We start from the raw sequence: 16,603 nt of genomic DNA, 5'->3' as shown, positions 1-16,603 counted from the left end.
GATTTTGGTTGAAGGCAGAAAAATATCATAAAGATGTTTACCAGTATTTATTGACTGTGAAAAGGCATTCAACTGTGTGAATCATAACAAATTGTGGATAATGTTGGGAAGAATGGGAATTCCAGAACACTTAATTGTGCTCATGAGGAGCCTGTACATCGACTAAGAGGCAGTTGTTTGAAAAGAACAAGGAGATACTACATGGTTTAAAATCAGAAAAGATGTGAATCAGGCTTGTATCCTTTCACCATACTTATTCTGTCTGTATTCTGAGCAAATAATCTGAGAAACTGGACTGTATGAGGAAGAACAAAGTGTCAGGATTGGAGGAAGATTTATTAACAATGTTTGACATGCAGATGATACAATCTTGCTTGCTGAAAGTGAAGAGTACTTGAAGCACTTACTGATGAAGATCAAGGGCTACAGCCTTCAGTATGGATTATATCGCAGTGTAAAGAAAAAAAATCCTCACAAATGGGCCAATAAGCAACATCAGAATAAATGAAGAAAACAATGAAGTTGTCGAGGATTTCATTTTACTTGGATCCACAATCAGTGCCCATGGAATCAGCAGGCAAAAAAATCAAACATCATATTGCATTGGGGAAATCTGCTGCGAAAGACCTCTTTAAAGTGTTAAAGCAAAGATATCACTTTGAGGACTAAGGTGAGCCTGACCTAAGCCATGGTATTTTCAATTGCCTCATATGCATGTGAAAGCTGGACAATGAGTAAGGAAGCCTGAAGAAGAATTGATGCCTTCGAATTATTGTGTTGGTAAAAAATATTGAATATACCATGGATTGACAGAAAAACCAACAAATCTGTTTGAGAAGAAGTATAACCAGAATGCCCCTTAGAAGCAAGGATGGTGAGACTTAGTCTCATGTACTTTGGACAGGTTATCAGGAAGGAGCGACCAGTCCCTGGAGAAGGACATCATGCTTAGTAGAGAATTAGCAAAAAAGAGGAAGACCTTCAACAAGATGGGATTACGCAATGGCTGCAACAATGGACTCAAACACAGAAATGATGGGGAAGATTGTGCAGGACTGGGCAGGTTCCATTCTGCTATACATAGGGTTGCTATGAGTTGGAACCGACTCAGGTAACAACCAAACCAAACCCAGTGCCGTCGAGTCAATTCCAACTCACAGTCGGACCCTATAGGACAGAGTAGAACTGCCCCATAGAGTTTCCAAGGAGCGCCTGGTGGATTTGAACTCCCGACCCTTTGGTTAGCAGCCTTAGCACTTAACCACTACGCCACCAGGGTTTCCCAGCTAACAACAGCTATAGTAAAAGCCTAGATTGCCTTGAAGAGAATTATGGATGTCAAAGACAATTCATAAGAGAGCTCACAAGGAAGTGAGGAGAGCTATAGAGAAAGTCTCTATTGTCTTAGAGAATACATATAGTGCCAGCAACAGAACGTTCCTAAAGGTGTGGACGTTAAATGTGCTTCCGGTATGGTTTGAGTAGAAAATGATGAACATGTTTTTGAACGATGTAGGAAGAACGATGATGCTTTTTATGCGGTGCCAAAGAACTTTTCTGAATTATGTTAAAATGTTTGATGGAAGATAGAATTTGTAAGTGATGAACTTGGGTATCTACCTGAGAAGATTTCTAAGCAAGATCTTAAAGGAGCTGCGTGGTTTCTTCTTGCCACTTATAACAAAATGCTAGAGGAAAGAGATGGACTTAAAAATGAATTGTGCAAAGATTTGGAATATTCTGTTGTACGAACTAAGGACATGTGCCCTAAAACACTCACCAAGAACTTGGAGACTCAATCTTTTGTTAAGATTAAGCCTGTGACTGATGGATCTAGCCAACTGTCACAGCAGAAAACCAATCAGTTTAGACTGAAGGGGACAGAGAAAGATGGAAAGAAAGAAAACTGTCTTCCTCTTGGAATTCTATAGGCAAGAAATGACTTAGGAGCTACATATGTTCTCCTCCAAGAAAAGAAAAGAACCATCCCTGGAGTAGCTTGGAGATGAGCAGAACTGTTGAAAGGAGCATGGGTAAAAAGCTTCCTGGGTCTCATGGGGTGAAGCCATGGCCTCTGGGGTTTCAAAAGGGGTGTGGCTAAGGTCTCCTGGATCTCAAAGGGTAGAGCCACAGCCTCCTAGGTTTCAAAGAGTCAGATCTTTGCCAACTTGGTTCCTGAGTATGGAGGTGCCATTAAGGTGCTCCAAGGGGATGGGGCCGATGCCCAAAGCAGAGCAGGCGGGACTGCCATGTCCAAGGGGTAGAAGAGTAGGGCCTGCTGGGGCAGAGGTACAGGTTCATAACTCAGATGGACTAGGAGAATGGAGTCATTCAAAGTCAAGAGAGCTGAGTTGCTATCCCAATAGGCCTGGAAGGCAAAGCTGAAGCCCAGGGCTGAGGAACCTCCTCCCAGAACCCAGACGGCCAGGCCAACACCCAGAGTCTGGAAGGTGGGGTCATTGCCCAGATCATCTCAGAGAACAGAGGATTATTTTGAAACTGTGAGACCTAATGTACTTTTTCTGCTGGTTTTTGAACTTGCTTGGTGCTGTTATCCCTCTTTCCCTCCAATCTCTCCTATTTGTAATGGAAATGTCTACCTTGCACTTGTTCTACCATTGTATTTCGGAAGCAGATAACTTGTAATCAAGATTTTGCTGGTTCACAGAGGAAGAAGAATTTTGCCCCAGGATGGAATATGCCTAAAGTCTCACCCATTTTTGATTTAGATGCTTCAGAAAATGAGATTTTAAACTTGGGGTTGATTTAAGACTTTTAAGATGATGTGATGGGGTCAAAGTGTTTTGCATGTGGCAAGAACATGAATTTTGGGGGACCAAAGAGTAGAATGTTATGGATTGAATCATGTCCCCAAAATGATGGTTTGTAAATACTAACCTCTATGCCTGTGTTCAGAGCCCTGGTAGTGTAGTGATTAAGAGCTACGGCTGCTAACCAAGAGGTCAGCAGTTCAAATCCACCAGCTGCTCCTTGGAAATCTTATGGGGCAGTTTTACTCTGTCCTAGATGGTGGCTATGAATTGGAATTCACTCGAAGGCAACAGGTTTGGTTTACACCTGTGTTTATAATCCCATTTAGGAATGGGTTGTCTCTGTTATGTTAATGAGGCAGGATTGGTATAGGGTATATCTTGAGTCAATCTCTTTTGAGATATAAAAGAGATTAAATAAGTCAGCAGAGCAGAGACGGGGTAAGATAGACGCCAATCCACATGGAGATATCCAAGAAACCGGGGAACAGAACCTGAAGAGACAAGGACCTTCCTCCAGAGCTGACAGAAAGAAAACCTTCACCTAGGGCTGGCACTCTGAATTTGAACATCTAGCCCCTAAACTGTGAGAAAATAAATTTGTTTGCTGAAGCCATCTACTTGTAGTATTTCTGCTATAGCAGCACTAGATAACTAAGACACATATAAATATTTATACACAGTGGGATGAAGAAGATTATAAATAACCTCATGTCATTTCGGGTTAGGTTTTACTATTGAATGAGTTCAGAATACTTCAGGAGTTATGAAATATTTGTCAGTTTTCAGCACTTGTTAAATTTTGTCAGGCAATTAAGGGATTGTGAACCTACAATTTCTATTACCATCTCCAATATACTTATTCAGTTACAGGGGACTCATGTCAAAGATAATAAGAAAAAGGAGAAGTGTGAACCCTCAGACACCATTCATAATTCAGTATTTTAGAATGCAAGCCAACATTAATCATTTCGTTGAGTATTAAAGTTGGAAAATGTAACTTTCTCAGGACAATGGCTAACACTCCATGACCTATGTTTATAAAGACTTCATAATCAAAATTACTAGAAATAAAATTTTTTAAAAAACTGGAGAAAACATGAAAGATATGAATAAAATTTCTGAAGTTTAAAATAGGTAACTTTTCCTATAGTAATACTTCATGGCAGCTATAAACTTCTGCATAATAAAACATATCTTCATATTCTTTAAATAACTGAAACACTTAAAAGCAACACATTTGGGGAAAATAAATACAAACTTATCAATAGCAAGATGGAAAATAGCCATATCATGACTTCAGAAATGTATACTTTCAATGAACAAGGATGACCCCAACAATGGGAAGAAATATTAGAAACTAAGATGTTAATATATGAATAACTTTTTAAAAACAGCAACAGATAAAGAGGAAGTTTAACTACAAAGACAACTCTTTGCATATAATACCTTAAAATTTTCATTGCTTTTATGTAATATTTTGAATATTGATGACTTTTATTTGAAGACATGAAACTTCCTGGAAGATAAATTCCTTCAAGTTTTTTGCTTGTTTGTTTTGTTTCACTTTGTGTTTCTTTAGGAAAAGATCAAGAGGAAGGCAGAGATTTCTGTTTTAAAGGGTGTTTGTGGTTTTCCTCACCACCGCTTCTATTTACAAGGACAAAAAATATACAGTAGAAAGAGAAAAAGAGATGAGATGGAAGCCTCTTGTAAGCCCTGGAAAAGCTGGAAAGCTGAGGTCACAGGTGGATGAAGGGACAGAGTAAATGGACCTCGAGATGGAAACAGAGTCCCTGGGTGGTACAAACAGTTGAACACTCCACTACTAGCTGAAAGGTTGGTGGCTTGAACTCACCCAGAGGCACCTCAGAAGACTGGCCTAGCAATCTTCTTCCAAAGTGTCACAGCTTTGAAAACCCTAAGAAACAGTTCTTCCCTTCACATATGGGGTCACCATGAGTCTGAATCAACTCAACAGCAACTAACAGCAATAATGGAAACAGTTCTCCTTTGGTTGTCTGCAGTCCTTACTAAACAATTGAATGTCCTAGTGCTGTATTAGGCGTCTTTGGGTGGTACAAATGGTTAACACACTTGATAGCTAACCCAAAGGTTGGAGGTTTGAGTCTACCCAGAGGCACCTTGGAAGAAAGACCTAGTGATCTACTTCCAGAAAAATCGGCCTTTGAAAACACTATGGAGCACAGTTCTACTATGATACACGTGGAGTCACCATGAGTCAGAATCAACTTGACAGTAAATGGTGATAGTGGCATATGAAGTAAGATCCAAAGCCTGGAAACCTGGCCTGAGCTTCTGAACCCTCTGCCCAGAGTGGAGCCCCATCTTTTCCATCTCTCTGTAGGGCCACCCAACCCATCTTTGCCACACTGTAGACAACCAGCCTTGACATATGGGCCTTAGTAACACAGGTGATTTTCTCTGGGAACTGTCTCACCTCCCCGCAAAGAATATTTAACATTCTCAGCTAAAACTCTTCTGCCATTATTCTAGGGGTTTTCAGAGATGAAGTTGTAAGTACCTCACAAATAATCTTATAAATCATCTATCCATCCATCATCTATATAAATATATATTCTAACACAAATATTTTTCCACTATATAATTATAACACACAACAATTCACACTCAAATACATACATCCATCATACTCCCAGACCAGGATTATATGCAATACAAAATATAAAGGTAGGAAAAAGGGTCTTTGTTGATTGAACATTGTCCCTAAAAGCCACCTCTCCCCAAATTTTTCCTATCAAAAAAAGTGACAGACTAAATCGGTTTTAACAGCACCAAGAGTTATTTATTGAATTTTTAACGAATTAATTACTATTTGAAAAACTGTTATACAAGAAACTTTTAATACTATGATGAAAGAAATTACAAATAAACTATTAATATTCTTTCATATTTATTATTTTTGGAGTTAGCTGTTTCCCATGTGTTGCAGTTCACCTTTCCTCCAGAAATAGAATAAGAAATCTGTGATTTTAAAATACATTTTAATCAGAAGAACTAGATGGTGCTCAGCTACCACCACTGACTGTTATGACTAGGGGCACAATAGAAGGTCCTAGTTAGAATGTGACAAAAATGTAGAACAAAACTCAAATTCATAAAAAAAAAAGACTTACTGGACTGATAGAGACTAAAGGAGCCGCGAAGACTATTGCCCAAAGATCCCATTTTAACCTGGAACTGAAGCCATTTCCAAAGGTCACATTTGAACCAAATAATAGATTGGCCTATAAAATAAACAATAACACCCATGAGGAATTTGATACTGTAAACAATCAACTACAGTCATGAGCTGCTTAATGTCTGTTCAGGCAATGTTGGGCCGCATATACATCCATGGTCCTCAAGTTCAGAAATCACAACTGGAGAAAGGAACTTAATGGATACAACTGAATGTAACCAGGGAGAAGCTGCCACCTGTGTGCTTCAGACCAGTTCATGCTTGGGGAACCCAACCTGGGCTTGCCCTGCACCACTAGGCCTCATCCTCAGGGAAGAGGGCCTGCAGGGCTCTCTGTGCCTCCAAAGGGCTTAACACCTTTCTGAGCACCCCAGGCCGTTTCCCTGGGCTCCATCAGCTCAGCTGCTGCCCTAATTACACCCTTGCTCCTCTGGGACACAGCCACTGATGAGGCCTGAATTGCAGCGAGCAAAACTCCAGACCTTCCCTGTCCCTTGGTAAGGAACACTTCCACTTTCTCAAAGTTGTCATAAGAAAATAATATGGTATTTGTGCAATGTCCAAAACACATAAAGTCCCATTTCACTGGATGTATCCTGGACATTAAACAGCTCATGCCTGTGTAGGAGACCAAATGGTCAACGTTTACCCAAATGTAAAGATGAGAAGGCAAGGAGGGGCAGGGAAGCTGGATGGACGGAAATGGGGCAGGAGGGGTGAAAATGGTTGGAGTGCTGACACATTGCTCAGATAGTAACCAAAGTCACAACAATTTGTGTATGAATTGTTGAACAGGAATCGAATTTACTCTGAAAATTTTCACCTAAAACACAATAAAATATTTAAAATAAGAAATTTTAAAAAATACTGTAAAAATGATGTGGGGAGTGGCATCCGGCCTCCTCTAATTTCACAAGGGGGAAGGAGAATCAAGATCAACAGCTCAAAGCTGATTCCTATGAGGTGGAGGTTAGGCATGCCTCCTCTCTCCATCATCCTTACCAGTTCTGACACCAGTCATCCCTCCCATGGCACTCTCTACTTCTCTGCTGTGTTTGATAATTCACTGTAATTGCCACACAGAACTCACAGACAATACGTACGATTATGGGGTTTAGTAGGGAAATAACGGGTTACGATTTAGGTTCAGCAGTGCTCAGGACACAGTCCTTCCATCCGGACAGCCTCTTCTCAGCCTTGCCCACAAGCACACCTCTACCTGGCCCCATGGCCTCTGCCCTGCTTGGGCAAGTGCTACAAAGCTCTTTTAGCTCTCTTGATAAGTGTTCAGAAGCACCCCACTCTGCCAGTAAGCCTAGGCCCGAAGATGCTCAGCTCTAGATTCCTGGGTCTGCCAACCTGGCTCCACTAAGTGCCTGGAGGCATCTTACTTTGCCAGCAAGCTTCTTGCCCAAGGGCACTCAACTTTCTTGCTCTGTGGGCCAGGAAGCCCACCACACCATCTCCTGCTGCTATCTTCTGCCACCATTTCTCTGCCACTGCTTCTTGCTGGCGTCAGTGTTATAAAAGCTCTTTCTGTCTGTTTTTCTTGATCTCCTGGTTCCAGGAGCTTCTCACTGCAGGGATCCCACATCCAAAGGTTGCATTCTGCTTCTGGCTCTTCTTCCTCAATGGTGGTGACATCCTCTCCTCCCGTCTCTGGAATGGCTCATTTTAAGCCTAGCAGAATGGCAAAACTGACCAATCACTTCTTTAGGGTTCCATAGACCTCCCGGGTGCCATGAGCTTTATTTGCATTATTAGCAAGCTAGACAATCCCCTTGGTGAGCCACAATTACCTTATCTGTATACTCTCACCTAATCAGTTGGGTGGGAGTTACAAGACCATGGCAAGAAAGGCCATGAAAAAGCCATCCATCACACCACAAATACATTTTTACACTTAATACATTTTTTAAAATATATTTAAAATGCATTATTCTCATCAGTCTTTACAAATTGGGGACATGTTCATGATCTTCTCCTCACCCTCCATCCCCATCCTCAATTTTGCCACACATGGCTCAGCATTCATCTTCTACAACTAGGACAACATCTAATGGTATTCCCCCTTCATGTTGTCTGTCAACACCATAAGGCTTAATATTTGATTATTTTATTAGTCCAGATACGATAGTTAGCCTAGCTAAATTATAAGCGTAGCCCCAATCAGTCATTAGATAGTTGAATACACTGGGGAGGGGAGTAGAGAAGGAAAGAAAGAGTGAAATAATTGCGAAACTAACATGAAAAGTCGGAGGTTTTGCATAGTGAAAGCGGCATTCAAGTCTGTGAACTTGGAAGCTGCTCTTACCATGTCAAAAATACCATGAGCTTTACAGTTCTTCCCATAACTGCAGCACTTGCAAGGCCATCAGGACAAAGATCAGAATACCATCGTTCTTACGTAGAGAGACATTAATCCTGGAGGATACACAATATAAAAAAAAAGAAACCAAACCTCTTCCCATCAAGCCTATTCCAACTCATAGCGACCCTAATAAGAGAGTTTATATCCCTATGCACCATTCAAAAAGAAAAGTGGTCCCTTTGTACATAATGTGTACATAAAAAGTCAACTTTGTACATAAAGTATAAATTTCAGAAATTTTAGGCTGAGTCTGAGAAATCTATAAATTTAGTATAAAGAATTTGTTGCCAAGAAACTGTTGTTTCAAAGCAAATGTGGATGTAGAACAGCAGAGACTCCTAAGAACCTAACAATCTGCATCCAGGATGATGAAAAAGGAGAGTCCAGGCAGGTCCCGGACAGAGAAATCTGCCTTGGCTGCTTGTGGCTATCAATTCACTTGTAGAAGGATTAGAAGTTGGCTTTAGAATCAGGCTGCATATTATCTGTAGGTAATCACTACATGTCTACTGAGGAATGAGGAGGGCGAATGTGACACATTGATACAGAAATTACCATGGCTTCCAGCCACCAGAACCCAGCCTCAACTCCACCATCCATCCCTTGGCACAGTCTTGCCCTGTTATTTCTGGAAATCCCGAAGAGTGTTTCACATATACTCAAAAGAAGATCGCTCCTGTTCTTCCACTCTTGAGTTTTTGACAAGGTGCCTTGCCACAGCCTTGGCTGCCTGCCCTCCGCAGAGGAATGCCACTCTCCCAGGCACAGCTATCCTTGGCCAATGCTGTCCAACACTTCAGAAGGTCAAAGCCGGTGGCAGTCTGTGGCCCTACAGTCGGTTTGCCTCCCACAGGATCAGAGCTGCTGCCCGCAGCATAGCAGCTCATTACTGATACTTCAGATGGCCCGCTGCTCAGTTTCCCATTGTGACGTGTAAGGTAGATGACTTACAAAAACAACGCCAATTCTCCACCCCCTCCCCTTCTTTTATCCATGACATTTTCAACCTGACGGTGCAGTTCTTCCCATCAAGAGGTGGCGTCTCTCTCCCTGTCCCTTGAATCTGGGCTGGCCTTGTTATTTGCTTCGGTCTTATACCTACATGTGCCTTACTTACCTACTTTGGCCTCTCAGACCACTGCAGTGCCAGGTGAAAAAGCCCAGTTGACCAGAGGATAAGAGGCCACATGGACCAGTCACCCCCAGCCCAGCTGATAGCTAGCAACCCCCAGAAGCAAAGCCACCTAACTGGCCTGGAGCTCACCACAGGTGCATGAAGCAGCTCAGTCAACCTCAAAAGAGTGATCCACTGGCGCCAGCCTGAACTGCTGACCCACAAAATCAGTTAAATAAATGAGGGTTATTTTAAGCCATTAAGTGTTGTGATGGTTTATTATGCAATAACTAATTAACAGAATATGCTACCCATAACAACTTCTCTACATAGCAGTTAACTAAATAAACCAACTCTCTACATAGGAGAAACATTTAGACCTCCTATGATATATTATTACATTGTATTACCTTATAATATTTCATTGAATTATAGTATTATATGTCCCTCCAGAGTGCATAGGTATTGCAGGGGACAGTATGTCAGTTGTGGGAAGGAACTTGGTAGAAGGAGCATGGGGAGAACATTTAACATAAACTCATCCTGTACCCTGATACCCCCAAAACACTGTTCCTTCCAGCAGCCACGACCTGCTGCTCAGTGTGATCTACCCTGTAAAATTGCTTCCTCCTCATGATTTTTCCCAAGGAGCTCCTCAGCTGGCTTTCACTGAAGCCCTAGTTCTTTCAGACTTGCCTACATAGGATGTAAGGCATCTCAATTAACTGTCTTAAAGAGAAACAAATTTTCTCACACACCAAGAAATGTAGATGTAGACGGTCCCAGGGTAATTCAGTAGCTCCATGTCATCACCAAGAATTCATCTTTCTGCCCAACTCCTTTAAGTATATTGGCTTTGTCTTCAGAATAGCTCTCCGCTAGACATAAAATTGATACCACAATAGTAGATACCAGCTCTTGACATGACACCATCTCTTCCTAAATGTGGCTTTCTAAAGGCATGGAAACTTCTCCCAGAAGTCTAACAGCACCCTTCCCTCATATTTATTGGCTGGAATTGTATCACATACTCATTTCTAAACCAATCACTGGCAAGGAAAATAACAAAATCTTGATTGGCTCAAATCTATATTTACCCGTTCAGCAGTGTCTGCTAAAATATCTAACCTCCATTTAGAAATGAGTTCCAATCATCATTATGGTGCTCATAGACCCTCTGCAAGTTGGTGTATTTGGCTAAGCACCTGCTTTTAAGTATCTCTAATCATTCCATGACAAAGGACTTTGGGATATTTTTTTTTCCTAAGCTTGTGTCAGCTTAGCTAATATTCTCTATTACATGTGATTTCATGTTATCAGCATTGTGTATGTGATTCAAGTCAGAGACAACCAATTTGAAAGAGGCTCCACTCCTTCAACCATTAACTGGTTCAATTTAGACCCTGAACCAGTAACATTACCACCACTTGGGAATATTTTTGGACTATTGAACCAGAAGATCTGGGGTGGCATCCAGCCATCTGTGTTTTAGTAAGTCTTCCAAGCCATTCTCACACACCCTAAAGTTTGAAAACCACTGCACTATGTATTAGACATGTGGCTTTGGGCAAGATAGATAACCTCTTAGTCTCAGTTTTCTTGTCTATAAAACAGGGTAATAACAAAATAAATCTTAAAGTATTATTATAAAACCTAAATTTAAAATCTATGTAGAATACTTACTGGAGTACCTGGTACATAAGAAAATATAATAATATAAGTACTAAGTAGAGTGCCTGGGACATTGTCTTAGTTTACCAGTGCTGCCATAAAAGAAATACCACAAGTGGGTGGCTTTAAAGAATAGAAATTTATTTTTTTACAGTTCTGGAGGCTAAAAGTCCAAATTAGGGTCTTGGCTATGTCAATTTCTTCTGTGGGCCTCTCTCCTAGATTCTGGTACATGCCACAACCCTTGATGTTCCTTTGCTTGTAAAAGGGTCCTCAAATACTGTTTGTCTTCCTCCTGTATATGTGTATCTCTGTGTCCATTCTGCTTTTTTTATAAGACACTACTCAGAAGTGATTAGGTGTAGGACCCACCCTAGTCTGGCATGATTTCATTAACATAACAAAAGAAACCCCTATTTCCAAACAAGGTCATATTTACAGGAACAGGGATTAGGACTTCAACTCATATTTTTTGGGAGCACAATTCAATCCATAAGAGACATACAAACATATAATAAATATCAGCATATCTTCATATATAAATGTATATATGTAAATAAATTCTTACTACAGAAGATCTATATATAACAATAACAGAGATATATGTGTAAATACATATTAAATGAACTGATTAAACAACTGCATAGTTTTAAGTATGTACATCTACTGTTTTATTTTTATTTTTGCAGATTTTATAGGTTTTATATTTATTTTTATTTTATTAAAGTAATATATATGCATAGTTCAAAAATACCAAAAACCTTATAAAAAGAATAACAGGTACCTGGCTTCACTTCACCCTTGGGCTATACTTAAGCTAAATTTTATACTATTTGTCTCCTTATTATTAAATACAATGCATCTGTTTCTATTTCTTTATCAATTTTAGACATTGTTCTACTGACTCCCGTCATGGTGGATGAGGGTTTAATTTTCTTATGCTGCCACCTCCACTTCCTATTGTCCCATCCTCCAAACAAAATTGTACCTTAGTATTTGGCTAAATCAATATTGTTTACGTTACTGTTCTTGTTAGTTGCCATGGAATTGACACCAGCTCATGGTGACCCCATGTGCGCAGAGTAGGGTTTTCAAGGCTGTGGCCTTTCAGAAGCAGATCCCTAGGCCTGCCTCCTGAAGAGGCTCTTGATGGGTTCGAATCATCAACTTTTATACTGGTAGTTGAGGGCTTAACCATTTGCACCATCCAGGGACCTCTTCTTTACGTTATTATGACTTTGTAAGTGCAGATCATTTTTGAGCCAATAGTTTATTGTGACAATATTTCTTCTTGTGTGTGTCTTCTTTCTTTTGGAAGTGATAGCTGTTTCAGCACTCTAACAAATAAACCTCTCCAGTAACTCAGTAAAATTATTCTCAATAATTCTACACAAACACATAAGAAAAACTATTAGTTTCATTTTTTTTCTAGACACCTTCTCCTGGAGTTTGAACTTGTGGCTCCTTACAGAAGCTGCCCAGCTTACCCTGAGACTCTTCTGCACCACATTCTTATACCGTGTCAGATGCACTCCTTCCTGGCCCCCATGTTGTCTTCTTTCTGGGCTTACTGATTCATTTTGATGATGTACATCTTTCAGTAGCTCTCTCAGAAAGTACATAAAGAAGGTAAATATTTTCAGTTCTTGTATGACCAAAATGTCTTTCCTTACACATTTTATTAACAGTTTGATTGTGAATAGAATCCCACAGTAAAAATCATTTTTCATCAGAATTTGAAGGTATTCCTCTAATACTTCCTACCTTCCAAGGTTGCTGTTGAGAAGCCCAGTGTCATATTTTGTCCCACTCTACTTGCCCTCTTTAGTTTTTCTTTCTGTAAATTTCCACCTTCAGTGCTCTAATATTGCATAATAACATAGTTTAATGTGGATCTTTTTTTATTCATTGTAGCAGGCACTCTGTGGGCCCTTCTCTATTGAGAAAATGTCTCCTACTATTATTTGATTATTTGCTCTCTGCCATTATGTATGTTCTCACTTTCTGGACTGCCCATTAGTCAGATGTTGGATGTCCTGACTGATACTGTAACTGTCTCATTTTTTCTATTCTATTGTACATTTCATTTTTTGATTTTTTTTCTATTTTGGCTTTTTTCTTTGATGTTTTTTCTTTTTTACTTTCTGTTCTTGTTTATAGATCTCTTATCTCTGATAATATTTTTATAAATATTAAATTTTGAATGCTCTGTACAATACCTCTTAAAGTATTATTAAGTGAAAGTGCTCACTCATCTATGTCAAGAAATTTGGAAAACAGCTACCTGGTCAACTGACTGGAAGAGATCCATATTTACACCTATTCAAAAGAAAGGTGATCCAACGCATGCAGAAATTATCAAACAATATCATCAATATCACACACAAGTAAAATTTTGCTGAAGATCATTCACAAGCTGCTGCAGCAGTACATCCACAGAGAAGTACTAGAAATTCAAGCCGGATTCAGAAGAGAATATGGAGCCAGGGATATCATTGCTGATGTCAGATGGCTCCTGGCTGAAAGCAGAGAATACCAGAAAATTGTTTACCTGTGTTTTATTGACTATGCAAAGGCATTCAACTGTGAGGATCATAACAAATTATGGATAATATTGTGAAGAATGGGAATCCCAGAATACTTAATTTTGATCATGAGGAAACTGTACATAGATCAAGAGACAATCATTTGAACAGAATAAGAGGATACGGTATGGTTTAATGTCAGGAAAGGCACATGTCAGGTTTGTATCCTTTCACCATTCTTATTCAATCTGTATACTGAGCACATAACCCAAGAAGCTAGACTATTTGAAGAAGAACTGGACATCAGGCTTGGAGGAAGACTCATTAACAACCTGCTTTATGCTGATGACACAATCTTGTTTGTTGAAAGTAAAGAGGACTTGAAACACTTACTGATGAAGATCAAAGACCACAGCCATCAGTATAGATTACAACTCAACATAAAGAAAACAAAAATTCTCACAACGGAACCAAAAAGCAACAACATGATAATGGAGAAAAAATTGAGGTTGTCAAGGATTTCATTTTACTTGTATCCACAATCAACACCCATGGAAGCAGCAGTCAAGAATTCAAAAGACACGTTGGATTGGGCAAATGTGCTGCAAAAGATTTCTTCAAAGTGTTAAAAAGCAAAGATGTCGCTTTGAAGACCAAGGTGCGCCTGACCCAAATCATGGTGTTTTTAGTCACCTCATATGCATGCGAAAGCTGGATGACGAATAAGGAAGACCGAAGAAGAACTGATGCCTTTGAATTGTGCTGTTGGCAAAGATTATTGAATACACCATGGGCTGCCAGAAGAACAAACAGGTCTGTCTTGGAACAAGTACGGAATGCTCCTTAGCAAGACCACATTTTTCATTCTTTGGACATGTTATCAGGAGGAATCAGTCCCTGGAGAAAGGTATCAAGTTTGGTAAAGTAGAGGATCAGTGAAAAAGATGAAGACCTTCAACAAGATGGATTGACACAGTGGCTTCAACAATGGGCTCAAGTATGACTATGATGGTGAGGATGGCACAGGACCAGGCAGTGTTTCATCCTGTTGTATGTAGGGTCACTATGAGTCAGAACCAACTCGAGGGCACCTAACAACAACAACACAATACCTCTGTTACCTCTAATTTTTCCCATGTTTATCTGTTCATTTGTTCTAGTCTTAGTTTTTCATGTTGGAGGAGTTAATTATCTTGTGGTCCTTTGATATCCATGTATATTTAGAATGAGGCACTAAAAATCTGATGTGATGCTTTTTTTTTTCTGAATATGGGTTTTACTTATTGGGCAATTAGAATGTGAACTGTTTTTCTTTAGCGAATTTCCAAGTATAAGCGCTTATATTTATTTCTACAATTTTTTAGTTTCTCATGAGAAAAATCTTCCAATTTTCTGCCGAGGTTATGAGTTCTGGGAACAACAGATGAAGGGAGTGACTATGTCACCACTCAGTATGCAGACTTCTTAATCTCCAGCTGTTCCCTCAGGAGGGAACATCAGATAAATAGCTCACTGCACAAAAAGTGACCAGTTTCCTCATGTGGCAACCCACATTGCCCAAGCTACTTAAAGATTTGGATAGCCATTTTTTCCTTATGCATCCCATAGTACCTACATGCACATAAAAGTTGCTAAATCAGTACTTATTACTGTATAACCAATTTGACTAATTGTCTAATTAGTGGTCCACCCACATGCTCTTGCCTACTAGGTGTCATCTACAGAGAGCTCCTGTAGATGATGATTTTTCTCATCTCTCTGCCCAATACCAAGGGAGTGAGCAGGACAGGTCAGAGTGTCAGAGTTCATGGTCCTGGGGTGAAGCTCAACTGATGGGTCCATAGCTCCTCCAAAGCACTCACCCATTATTGGAACAATTCTGACGTGTGTCTCTCAGGGATTCCCCAGCAGGATCTAGCTCCCATGCCCCATGCCAGTCTCACAATCAAGTCTTAGGGCTGAAATGTTGAGTAAGGAAAAAATAATGAGAAGGGAAAATCCAATAGCAATTATTTCAAAATATATTAATTCATATCCCTGTTAAACTAATAAATATACAGCCTGCTGCTTTCTCATGTTTTTCTCTTACTGTATTCATGTTGTCACTCTGAAAAGGGCTAGTGTAAAATCAGACCCAGGTCGTATAGAAAGCTGTTGAATGTTATTGTGTTGGTTCCAACTCAGAGAGACCCTATGAACAATAGAACTAAACACTGCCCAGTCCTGCACCATCCTCACAATCACTGTTATGTTTGAGCCCATTGTTACAGCCACTGTGTCAATCCACCTCGTTGAGGTCTTCCTCTTTTTCACTGACCCTCTACCAGGTATAATTTCCTTCTCCAGGGACTGGTCTCACCTGATAAAATGTTCAAAGTACATGAGATAAAGTCTCTCCATCATTGCTTCTAAGAAACATTCTGTTTGTACTTTTTCTTAGACAGATCATTTTCCTGGCAGTCCATGGTACATTCAATATTCCTCATCAACACCATAATTCAAAGGTGTCAATTCTTCTTTGGTTTTCCTTATTCACTGTTCAGCTTTTACATGCACATGAGGCAATTGAAAGTATCATGACTTGGGTTAGGCGAAGCATATTTGCCCAATGCTGTAGTACATTGTTTGATTTTTTGATCGCTGTTTCCATAGGGGAAACCCTGGTGGCATGGTGGTTAAGTGCTACGGCTGCTAACCAAGAGGTTGCAGTTCAAATCTGCCAGGTGATCCTTGGAAACACTATGGGGCAGTTCTACTCTGTCCTATAGGGTCGCTATGAGTCGGAATCGACTCGACAGCAGTGGGTTTGGTTTGGTTTGGGTTTCCGTAGGCATTGATTATGGATCCAAGTAAAGTGAAATCCTTAACAACCTCAATATTTTCTCCATTATCATGATGTTGCTTATTGGTTCAGTTGTGAGGATTTTT

Source organism: Loxodonta africana, chromosome 11 (genome assembly GCF_030014295.1).
Source record: "Loxodonta africana isolate mLoxAfr1 chromosome 11, mLoxAfr1.hap2, whole genome shotgun sequence".
Lineage (NCBI taxonomy): Eukaryota > Metazoa > Chordata > Mammalia > Proboscidea > Elephantidae > Loxodonta > Loxodonta africana.
Note: the sequence above shows the minus strand (reverse complement) of the source record.